The sequence below is a fragment of the Triticum aestivum genome, chromosome 2D (genome assembly GCF_018294505.1).
Source record: "Triticum aestivum cultivar Chinese Spring chromosome 2D, IWGSC CS RefSeq v2.1, whole genome shotgun sequence".
Taxonomy (NCBI): Eukaryota; Viridiplantae; Streptophyta; class Magnoliopsida; order Poales; family Poaceae; genus Triticum; species Triticum aestivum.
The window spans coordinates 11,717,725-11,730,320 of NC_057799.1; the positions used below are offsets into that span (position 1 = coordinate 11,717,725).

At 45.8% G+C, this 12,596-nt stretch overlaps 1 pseudogene; it reads right to left on the reverse strand.

Annotated features, from left to right (window-relative positions):
• Positions 1-10,580: 10,580 nt before the first annotated feature.
• Positions 10,581-12,149, reverse strand: LOC123048247 (chalcone synthase 2-like; annotated as a pseudogene).
• Between the last annotated feature and the right edge of the window lie 447 nt (positions 12,150-12,596).

Consider the following 12,596-nt stretch of genomic DNA (forward strand, 5'->3'; position numbering starts at 1 on the left):
ATGTGAATAATAATCCTTTTCCATGATATATATAAATTTTCCATGTAGCAAGTTCAATTGTTTTATAAAATTGCCATGTCGGCATTATGGAAAATTATAAATTTTCCATGTTTGGAAATATAAATATGTAGAAAATGTGACCAGTAGATTTTTTTACAAACTAACAATATGTAGAAAATGTTTTTTTGTAGAAAAAAGAAAAAGAAGTATGTAAAATTTGCAAAAGTAGAAAACATTTCCAAAATTGCCATGGGTAAGTGAGAAAAATTTGTAAAGCTTGTCGTGGGCGTCTTACAAAAAAAAATCTAAATTTGCCATGTTTGAAAAACAAAATGGTTATGAATTCGCCATGGGACATGGAGAAAATATTTATAAATTTGCCATGTGAACGAAACAGCTTGAAACATTACAAAAAATAATCCGAATTTCCATGTCAAAATTATAAAATTCATAAATATGCGAGGTGGAAAATTACTAAATAATAAGAAATCACCATGATTTAGAGGAACGAAAAGGCCTAAATTAGCCTTGATAATAAGAAGAAAAAATTAACTAAAAATGGCGATGTTAAGGAAATAATTGTTATCTAGAAGTTGCCGTGGAAACAATTCAAAACATCCCTACAATTATCCATGTAAATTATTTACAATTTTCCATGGAACATTTCTTAGATTTTGCATGAGAAAAAAACAAAAATTCTTAGAGGTTGGCATGTAACATGGTACATACATTTACCTGGTCCGTCGCTCCACTAGAAAATGATCCCCCATACCTCCAAAATAGAGTTTTTCCTTAATATATGAAGGAAAAAATAAATTGAATTTGCCATGTTATGTTCAATAAACATGCTATAGTGCATATAACGAATTTTCCATAGACATAGGTACAAAAATAAGAATTGCATGTTATGTCAAAAAACTTGCCATAGTGTATATAATAGATTTTTCATAGACACATGCCAAATTTGGAATGGTACATGAAAATTTGCCATGTTGTTTGGTGTCTAAAACTTAACGCAAATTAAAACCAAAACAATTGCCGTTATTACCTTCTTCTTACATTTTTTTTAAATTCCATGTACCTACTACAAATTTTTGCCATGACAGGTATAAGATTTGTTGTGCCATGAACTAAGCGTCTATGGTTGCCATGAACTATAATATCTACAACTGCCATGGAAATTTGGTTAATTAACATCCAATCAATGAATTTCATTCCATGCTTCCATCTGTGTTGTACAAAAGTGGATGCAAATGCTCTATTAGTTTCTAGTGGAAGAGCATGCCATAAAGGTGCTAGCCGGAGCTTGGTTGCAGCGGAGACAACCTTGTCGACAAGGACCTCGTCTGGCAGTGGCCTGGGCTTGGAGGGTGCTAGCTAGACGCTCTCGTGGAGGCTTTGCCATGGCTATGCCTTCTATGTGGCCTCCTCGGTCGTGGCATTCCTCGCCTTCTAGCTATCGTACGGGAGAGGAAACCCTAACAAGTATGAGACATCCCAATGAAACTGAAACTTATATAAACGTTCATCCACACACAATTTTTTACACCGACCATGAAAAAGCATTGGGACTCACTAGTAGAAAAAGGGCCATTTGTCCCGGTTCATAAGGCCCATCTGTCCCGGTTGGGGAACCGGGACTAAAGGGTCGTTACTAATGACTAGGCCTTTAGTCCCGGTTCTTATACTAACCGGGACAGATGGGCCTCCACGTGGCCGGTGCTGCGAGCCCAGGCAGGAGGCCCTTTAGTCCCGGTTGGTGGCACCAACCGGGACCAATAGGCATCCACGCGTCAGCTGTTCAGGGGCTAGGGTTTTTTTTTCTAAAAGGGGGGGTGGATTTGGGGGTTTTGTATGGTTAATTAAGGTATTTCATATATTGTGTTAGGTAGCTAATTAATTAATAGAGAGAAGTGTCCTCTCTTATCTCCGTGCTTGGTCGACGCTACGTACTATACATAGAGAGGCCCTCGACACGCTAGCTAGTAAGAAAATGAAGGAAACCATTAAGTACAGAAGTTCGTCATGCATACCGAGAGAAGTGATCCACCTCTCCTTCTCCGAGAGATTGGTCGAACAACAAGTTTTCGTATTATCTATCCGACGCTACTGGCTACATACCTATACAATATGTAAGATCTCTTACAATCCCCTAGCATTTGAACTCAACTTCCACATGGTATTCTCCGGCTTTATTAATGACGTGGTCAAGAAAGAATCCTGCCAATTCCTCTTGAATTGCTTTCATGCAATCTTTTGGTAGGAGTTCATTCCGCATCTGCCACGTCTAATTTGAAGAAGGGGGTTAATACATATATGTGAATGAAACTCAATAGAAATGATGGTGTAATAAAATGAAATTGTGAATATTATTGCTTACGCACTTCATATTGTCTTTTAGAGTAACCCCGCTTATTTTTCAAAGTCGCGTTGTAGATGAACTCGCACACGTAGTATCCACAGTAATCATTCCCTTGTTCCTGCCACAAGCACTTTACGAGAAATAGAGGTCAATCAAACTGATAATGAAGCATTATAAATGGCATTGATGAAAGTAGCTAGAATCAACGGGAGATGCGCGCAACTAGCTAGCTAGTAGTACTTACTTTCGGGTATGTATATCGTAGCTCCTTCGGCAGTCCCGGAGCTTCTGCGGTGAACTGTTTCGAAACCCTGCAAGACAAAGAAAATAATTATTACTTGAGATATCAGGAAATGAACAAAAAAGTTGCCGATATGGTGCGATAATGATCGATTGAACTTACTTGTTGAGAATTTTAGTCATGTCCGCATAGGTCTCGGGATCTTTTCGTCTCGAGTCTAAGACGGTTACTAGTCACCGCTCAAGCTTAATCTCCAGGAGAATATAGTGGAAGCTGCGCACGCATGCATAACTCATCAATTACATTACTATAACCTCGCTCGAGTAATAAGGGAAACCGAATATGCACACGACATTAAATCTTTGTTTTGATTTATTAACAATGATTTGAGCAAGTTGGCCTCGGCCTCTTCGGCCCTCTTTTTAACCTAAAATTCATCTATGAGATTTGTGTTAATGAACCCGAGATCATACATTTCTCCTTTCTGCACTCGACGATCTTCAATCTGCATAATATAGTGAGGATAATTATAAATACATGCAACGAAAGAGCTGAGCTATATATAGAGACTTAATGACAGAAGTAGTACTTACAGACAGTAGCAAGTGACCGTTAATTTATCGAGGGCCTTTTGATTGAAGAACTGGAAGAACTCCTCAAATGGAATAGTCAACAGATCAATTCTAACGAGGCCGTGCTCCTCTTTAACTCTCAGATACAAAGTATCCACCCCCCAGACTCTCTACAGGTTTTCATGTACCAATTATGGAATCTTCGCATCATCGTTGTTAGAGATTTTTCATCTTTGACGAGAGGCTTCCCGTACTCATATATGTGTTCGTCCACCTCCAAGAAATCATAATGTACATCGTCGGGCAGGTAATCTCCAAGATTGCTATAACCGGGCACCATCCCCGAAGCATTAGCGACGATGTCGCTAGACACATTGAGCGGGGGGCACGATTGGTTCGCTTGTTCGCCGAGTTGGGCAATTTTCTTCCCAGCTGCTCATCGTTCTTTTAACCTTTGATCACTGACAGTACTTCCCAACTGCTCCGCTTCGAGATATGCCTTTGCAGTAATGCACTCATAGTTGGTTTTCGGCGGAGACTTTGGTGGTTTCCTCAGGGCATCGATAGTGCGCTTTGCTTTCACCAGATCTACCTTCTCCTCCGGAGGTGGATGTCTATCTGCTTTCGCCCCTTCAAAGAAGTCCTTCACTTCTTTTTGCACAATCTTCTTGTTTTCTTCCACAGTCATCTCGTACGGTAACTTCTCTAGAGGCTTGAGAGGTGGACTGTATCTGTATTGCCTCCCGCCTCTGGCTGTACTGCTAGACGCCGAGCATATGGAGCGGCTGCGGCTGTCTTCTTCCGTGCTTGCTTACGAGGCGGAGGAGAAGGACTACGACGCGTCGGAGCAGCCGGGGCGGCGGCGGGTCTCTTCCGCCCTTGCTGGCGAGGCGGAGAAGGAGGCAGAGTGCCACCACGCGCCGGAGAAGGAGGCTGAGTGCCCTGATCGTCACTCGCCGGAGGAGGAGGCGGAGTGCCCTGACTCGCCGGAGGAGGAGGAGGAGGCGGAGGCATCCAGTTCGGAAGGTTGGTGAGCTCCTTCCGCCATAGGCATGGAGTCTTCAGACAAGAACCCAGCCGAGTCTCCCCTTCACCCGTAGGGTGGTCAAGCTGGAGGTCCTCAAATCCTTCTGTGATTTCATCCACCGCCACCCTAGCATATCCTTCTGGAATCGGCTGGCAGTGAAAAGTTGCGCCAGGTTCAGGAGGTGCAACAGAGCCAACAGCCGCATTGACTTTCAATTCCATCCACTTCGTCATAAGGTGGCAATGCCGAGACTCTGTGATAGCATCTACGTGGTAGCTAGCAGGAGCCGTGAAGTCAGGCTCCTGAAGCAGCTCTGTGGAAGCCACGCTGCTTCTCCGCTGAGATGGCGGGGTAGCTTCGGGTGTAGGTTCGGCAGGTCGCGTGCTGCGAACTGCCTCTCGTTCCTCTAGCGCTTGTACCCTTGCATGCAGCGCCTGTAGTTGGGTCAACTCCTTTTTCTTCTTCCTCTCTCGGCGTTTGTAACCGCCTGTGTCGGGAAATCCAGCCTTCCACGAAAGGGAGCCTGACATGCCTCGTGTCCGTCCGGGGTGCTCAGGATTCCCGAGGGCCTCTGTGAGCTCGTCGTTCTCTCTGTCTGGAACGAACGTCCCTTGCTGCGCCTTTTCGATATACTCCTGAAGCTTCACGATGGGTGTGTTCAGCTGCTCGTCGGTCCAAACGCACTTCCCTGTTACAGGGTCCAATTTTCCCCCAACCCCGAAGAACCAAGTCCTGCAACGGTCTGGCCAGCGTCGCGTCTCTGGTTCGATCCCTTTATCAATGAGGTCATTCTCAGCCTTGTCCCACAATGGCCGGGCTTTCAGGTAGCCACCTGACCCCGTGCGATGGTGATGCTTCTTCTTTGCAGCATTTTTCTTGTTTGTCACTGACATCTTCGCTGCTCTCTCAGATTTCTTTTTGGTGACAAATTCGGGCCACTGATCTTTGATCTTCTCAAATCGGCCGATAAATTCTGGAGTCTTGTCTTGGTCGACAAACGATGATTTCAGCTCATTCTTCCACCTCTTGAATAGCTCAGCCATCTTCTTAAGAGCATAAGCCTTGATCATTGGCTTTTTAACTGGATTCTCCGGATCCTCCTCTGGCGGGAAGGTGAAATTTTCCTGCAGCGTGGTCCAGAGATCAGCTTTCTACCCATCGCTGACATAAGACACCTGAGAGTCTTTGTCCTTAGGCTTCAACCATTGCTCGATGCTGATCGGGATCATGTCCCTCACTAGAACCCCGCAGTGAGCATTAAATTTTTGCTTGGTCCGGAGGGGTTCAATCGGTTGGCCAGCGCGATCAATTTCGATGATCGTGTACCTTTCATCCGCGCGCAACTTTCTCTTCGGGCCTCGTCTCGTTACCGAAGTGTTGCTCGATCCGGAGGGCTAGAAAATAAGAAAATAAGAGAGTTAATATGTGTACATACCAAAAACAATTAATGCATCAATTAGCTATAGTCAGCACATGCTTAATTAATTAATATATATACCTGGCCGGACTCCGTTCGGTCACCGAAGCCGTCATCACGGTGTCCTTCCCCCTCCATTCGCTCACCGGAGCCGTCATCACGGTGTCCTTCCCCCTCCATTCGGTCACCGGAGCCGTCATCACGGTGTCCTTCCTCCTCCATTGTTTGATCATCGTCGTAGCCTGCTTCTTCATCCTGTCTTTCCAGACCATCGGTGCATGTGTCGTTGAGAAACGACAAGACGGCATCACTTCCGTGTGCGATTATCTCCTCCAACGCCGCTTCTTTTGCTTCGTCTCGGGGGTGCGGATCCATAGTTTCTGCAAATATTTACAACATGGCAATTATTATTCAAACATGACAGATGGATATATTAGTGGCAAATGTTGAACTAGCTAGCTAAGCACAATAAGGAATCATATTAGTGGCATGGCCTCGACGCTTCTCTAGGGTTTGGGGTGGCCTCGGCAACACTTCAAGGGTTTGGGATGGCCTCAACAACGCTTCAAGGGTTCGGGGTGGCCTCGACGAAAACGCTCTTTTAACTTGGTAAATTTGGGTGGCCTCAAGAGAGTTTGTCGATCGGGTAGGGGCGCGGGGGGGGGGGGGGGGGGGGGGGGGGTAGGAGACCGACATCGTTTTTTTTCTAGGGTTTGGGTGTCTCGAGAGTTTTGGTCGAGCGAGAGGGCCGGGGGGTGCTCCCGTGGTATAAGTTATCACGGTCGAGAGGGGGTATATATATCGACCGCCCCTCATGTCGAAGTTATCCGGGAGGGGGTTATATCGACAACGACGACATACATACATGGGAAAATAATTTTATCAGGGAGGGGGTATATCGACCCCCCCCCCCTCGTGTTGAAATTATCGGGATAGAAGAGAAGAAGAAAAAAAATAGAATTTTCTTATTTTTTCTTCAATGTAACTTTTGCATATATGAACATACATACATAAATTATACATACATGGAAAAAAATTGCTATGAACAAAAAACATCATATATGAATATTTTGTATATACATCCATATCCATCCATCCATCCATTCATACATACATACATGGACAAAAAAAATGCTATGAACAAAAACATCAGTAGAATTTTCTTATTTTTTCTTAAATGTAACTTTTTGCACTAGAACTATTTCAAATAATTCCTTTCAAATGCCACAAATTTTTTGAGAAGTCCTCTGATGCCTATAGATCACTTTTATTCAAAAACCCACTTTGGTCATTTGAAAATTTTGAGCACAACTTCCATTTTTCAATTTTGGTCCAATCTTGGCATTGAACTACAACCCTATTTTTTCTTGCTAAAAAAATTCTGATTTTTTTACATCTTGTAGTCCTTCCTACTAAACCCTTAAGTCCAGAAGGGCAGCCCCAATTTCATCTAGCAAGTCCACCAAAAAAATTCATGTAGTTTCTGTCCAGCACTAAATTTTCATAAAACTTGCACTAACAAGTTTTTCCTTTTAACAAACCAACTTGACCATCTTCACCAACATCCAAGGAGACATCATCCTGCCAAGTTTCACATAAAACAAAGTTCCCTAGCTAGCCCTAGCATTTCATCAAACACCTTGTGGACATGGCTGAAAACATGCAATTCTCTGAAACTTTGCACTGAACCAACTTCACCATCATCACATACATGAAGGAAGGACAGAGGAGAGGGGTGGGAGGGAGGAGGGAGTACCAGCCTGTCCGGCGGGCAGTGGTGCGGCGGCGTTGACGGCAGGGCAGGGGCGTGGCGCAGCGTCGGGGCAGGGCAGGGGCGCGACGGCGTTGACGTCGAGGTCGAGGCAGGGGCGCACGGCGGCGTCGTCGGGGCAGGGTAGGGGCGCGACGGCGTCGGGGCGAGGCAGGGGCGCACAACGTCAGCGTCGGGGCATGGCAGGGGCGTGGCGGCGTCGGGGCAGGCAGGGCGCGGCGACGGCGTCGGCGTCGAGGTCCGGCAGCCTGGCGGCGTCGAGGTGTTCGTCGGTGTCGAGGCGTTCGGCGGCAGAGAGGCAGATCGAAGAACTGAATGAAAATTTTCACAAGTCCAGCTTATATACACAGAGCATTGGTCCCGGTTCATGCCACCAACCAGTACCAATGCCCCCTTTAGTACCGGTTGGTGCCACCAACCGGGAACAAAGGTCTCTTTTCAGCAGCCCAAAGGGCGGGAAGCTGTCCAGCTTATATACACAGAGCATTGGTCCCGGTTCGTGCCACCAACCGGTACCAATGCCCCCCTTTAGTACCGGTTGGTGCATTTACTGATTATTTTTTCTATTAAATTTTCATGCATTTACTGATTATTTTATTTTGTTTCTTTTTCAAAGTATCAGGGTTTCATACGGAAACTCGTTTGTTACAAAAGGATTTCATTTTTTTGAACTTATTTGAACTCCATAGTTTTTCTATGTTCAAAATGCACCATTCAAAGCCACATCATCAATTTTCAACCCTTTCTGAGTTCATTTGTTAATTTTCATGCATTTACTGATTTTTTCCAGCTATAAGACCCTGAAATTGAAAAGCATTTCAAATGAACTCTGAAAAGGTTAAAAGTTGACATGGTATCATCATTTCACCCACATAGCATGTGCAAGAAAGTAGAGAGGCTTACGGCAAAAACTGGATGCACTTCGTGTACAAAACGGACAATCTCTTTCGAAGTATCAGGGTTTCATACGGAAACTCGTCTTTTACAAAAGGATTCCATTTTTTTGAACTTATTTGAACTCCATAGTTTTTCTATGTTCAAAATGCACCATTCAAAGCCACATCATCAATTTTCAACCCTTTCTGACTTCATTTGTTATTTTTCATGCATTTACTGATTTTTTTAGCTATAAGACCCTAAAATTGAAAAGCACTACAAATGAACTTCGAAAAGGTTAAAAGTTGGCATGGTATCATCATTTCACCCACATAGCATGTGCAAGAAAGTAGAGAGGCTTACGACAAAAACTGGATGCACTTCGTGTACAAAACGGACAATCTCTTTCGAAGTATCAGGGTTTCATACGGAAATTCGTCTGTTACAAAAGGATTTCATTTTTTTGAACTTATTTGAACTCCATAGTTTTTCTGTGTTCAAAATGCACCATTCAAAGCCACATCATCAATTTTCAACTCTTTCTGACTTCATTTGTTATTTTTCATGCATGTACTGATTTTTTTCAGCTATAGGACCCTAAAATTGAAAAGCACTACAAATGAACATGGATAGATAAGTGACCAAATTAATAGTAGTTCATCATCACATTAAGACCAAAGTACATACATAGTTCAAATTGAACAACATATAGCTCTCTAGAGCATCTAGTTAAACCATACATTGAAACTATGTAAAACCTTTCAATGCAACAACAAATGCGATCATAATCACAAATAAGGTAACAATTGATCCAACGTCATAATGATACCAAGCCTCGGTATGAATGGCAAATTTTCTAATCTTTCTAATCTTCAACCGCATTGCATCCATCTTGATCTTGTGATCATCGACGACATCCTCAACATGCAACTGCAATATCATCTTCTCCTCCTCAATTTTTTTATTTTTTCCTACAAGTAATTGTTTTCTTCTTCAACTAAATTTAACCTCTCGACAATAGGGTTGGTTGGAATTTCCGTTCAACCACCTCTTACATAAATAAAATCTATGTCACGTTGGTCGGCATAATTGTCATAAACAATAAATGAACCAAATAGTTATAAAAAGATAATATATACCACATCCGAATCATAGACAGGACGAGGGCCAACGGGGGCGGATACCAGAACCATCGCACTATATAATAACAAGGAATAATAAAAGTAAGAAAACTAGACAAGTATCTATCTCAAGTAATAATTTTTTTCTTTCAGAAAGAAGATAAGAACAAGAGGCTCACCACGGTGGTGCCGGCGACGAGATCGGCGCGGGCGATCGACGGCGGTGAAGACGGAGACGGGACGTGATGAACCGCTAAACCTAGAAAAATCTCGGGGAAAATGGAGCTCGGAGGTCGAGTTTCGAGAGAAGAAATATTAACTAGTGTGGCTCGGACATTTCATCGAACACCTCATGTGCATAGGAGGTGAGCTAGAGCACCCAAATGCCCTCCCCTCGCCGGCCAGTAAAAACAGAGCAAGGTGGAGTGCTCTGCTCGCTGGCGATGGGCTATATATAAGCAAATCATTTGTCCTGGTTCGTGGCTGGAACCGGGACCAATGGTTATGGGCCAGGAGCGAGGCCCATTGGTCCCGGTTCGTTCCTAGAACCGGGACAAATGGGTCCAGACGAACCGGGACCAAAGCCCGCGAGGCCCCGGCCGGCTACCTGGGCTCACGAACCGGGACGAATGCACCTGTTGGTCCCGGTTCGTATAAAAACCGGGACTAATGGGCTGGCCAGGCCCGAACGAAAGCCCCTTTTTCTACTGGTGACTACACAGTCTGACAGTGGACATAGAAAAAGATAACATTTACACAACGCTGAAATGGCCATGCGTTTCCATACGATCGCTTCGCCAGCAAGAGAAATGTTAGAGAATAGGAAAAAAAACACCGGCATCCATAGGCATATAGAAAACGGGATTGCTAAATCTGAGTCGAAGGAGACTTAATGAAGTCTTAGTTGATGCCATATTCGTGGGATATTTGCAAAATTTTAATTTTAATTTTCTTCTTTCTTCTTTTTATATGTTTTATCACTCGGCCGAGACTTGTTAAATCAGTCGAATGAGATCTAGCCAACACTGCGGAGACAATGGCTCACGTAAGGAAGACAATGCTGAAACAACCCGGGCGAAGGAAGTAAATCCGCTGCGTGAGCCCATGAAAACGAAAACGAATCATCAATCGTTTTCATCTTATGGTATAAGAGTTACATCAGACATAACTAATTCTCATCTATCAAATCCGTCCTCTCAATCAAAAACAAAAAACAAACAAACAGGAGAATGCATCTACCAACACATACAAACCACATAGGGTAAAATACAATAGAGCAAACTTAATTGAGTGTTGTAGCGGTATAGTAGATTTTTGCATGACCAAGATAAATTGAGAACAAGCGATCGCCTAGGCAGTGACTGGGACAACTGTCTCCACAGTGAGGCCGGGGCCAAAGCTGAAGAGAACACCCCAATCCATTCCCTCGCCAGTTGTGGTGTGGCCATCCTCGGCGGAGCGTTTGCGCATTTCGTCCATGATGAAGAGTACGCAGGCGCTTGACATGTTGCCATATTCGGAGAGAACATGCCTGGTGGCGCGCATCCGTTCCTTGTTCAGGTTTACCTTTGCCTCGACCATGTCAAGGATTGCTGGCCCGCCGCGCTATCCAGAAGACGGAGTTCCAGTCATCGATGCCCAATGGCTTGAATGCGTCCTCTAGGGCGCGCTCGATGTTCTTGGAGTGAGCCCAGGAACATCCTTGAGGAGGTGGAAGGTGAGGCCGACCTCTCGGAGGTGGCCGTCGATGGCACCCTCTGAGTCTGGCAGAATCGTTTGGCTCGCAGACACCAGCTGGAACAGGGGGTGCTCGATGGACTCGTCGGGGTCTGCGCCTATGATCACCGCGGCTGCACCATCGCCGAAGAGCGCCTGACCTACCAGCGAGTCGAGGTGGGACTCGTGCGGGCCACGGAAGGTCACCGCGGTGATCTCCGAGCAGACCACCAGCACGCGCGCGCCGCGGTGATCTCCGAGCAGACCACCAGCACGCGCGCGCCGCGGTTGTTCTCAGCGAGGTCTTTGGCCAGGCGAAGCACCGTGCCGCCGGCAAAGCAGCCCTGCTGATACATCATGAGGCGCTTCACGGACGGGCGAAGACCGAGCATCTTGGTTAGCTGGTAGTCAGCACCTGGCATGTCCACACCGGAGGTGGTGCAGAAAACAAGGTGGGTGATCTTAGACCGCGGTTGGCCCCACTCCTTGATCGCCTTCTGTGCCGCCGCCTTCCCGAGTTTGGGAACCTCCACAACCACAATGTCCTGGCGTGCGTCCAGAGAAGGCGCCGTGTAGGCACACATGTTGGGGTTTTCCTGTAGGATCTCTTCCGTTAGGTGCATGTATCTCTTCCTGATCTGCGATTTGTCACCTGAAATGAAGCATTGTTTGTTATTGTCATCGTCTCATAATATAAGACGTTTCTGCAAGCTAGTGTGTCTCACAATATAAGAAGTTTTTGCAAGCTAGTTTAGCTTGAGAAAACATCTTATATTATGAAACAGATGGAGTAGGTTGCATGTCCATCCGAGAAAAGGCAAAAGAGATGGCAAAGAAGAATGGAATTCAGTGGACTTACACATCCTCTTGAACTTCTCCTTGAGGTCGGCCATGTGGTCGCTCTTGGTGATCTTGAAGTAGTAGTCCGAGTAGTCGGCCTGGTACACGCAGTTTGCCGGCGTCGCCGTGCCGATCGCCAGCACCATGGCCGGTCCCTCCGCCCGCTGCGCCTTCCTCACCTCCTCGACCGTCATCGTTGCTGCCATTGATCTCTACCTCTACGTACCACCGGCAGAGATGGAGGCTCTGTGTGACGTCTAAGTTTGCGGGATGCAAGAGGAGGCAGAGAAGAATGGCAGATGCTGCATGTACTGGTGTGCGGTGTGGTGATATGAACGTGGGGGGCGGGAGATATAGGCGGGAAGTGTTGGTAGGGAAAGCTGGCCGCCGGGAGAAGGAGAAGGGGTTAGTTCCGTTGGACGGGAGGATGGATGGCCACGAATGCTGGGTAGGAGATGGGTGGCTCATGCGACACGTACGTGCTCATGGGTTGTTGTTGGGTCGCCTGGCCTTGGGAGTTCGTTGGGCCCTCCCCAGTTGCACGTACTCGTGTGCTCCATCTGCCCACACACTTGCACGGACTCGTACGTGCTCGGACCGCTCTGCTATTACCAGGTAGGTAGGGAGTAGTAAGGGGAAGATGTGGCCGGCCA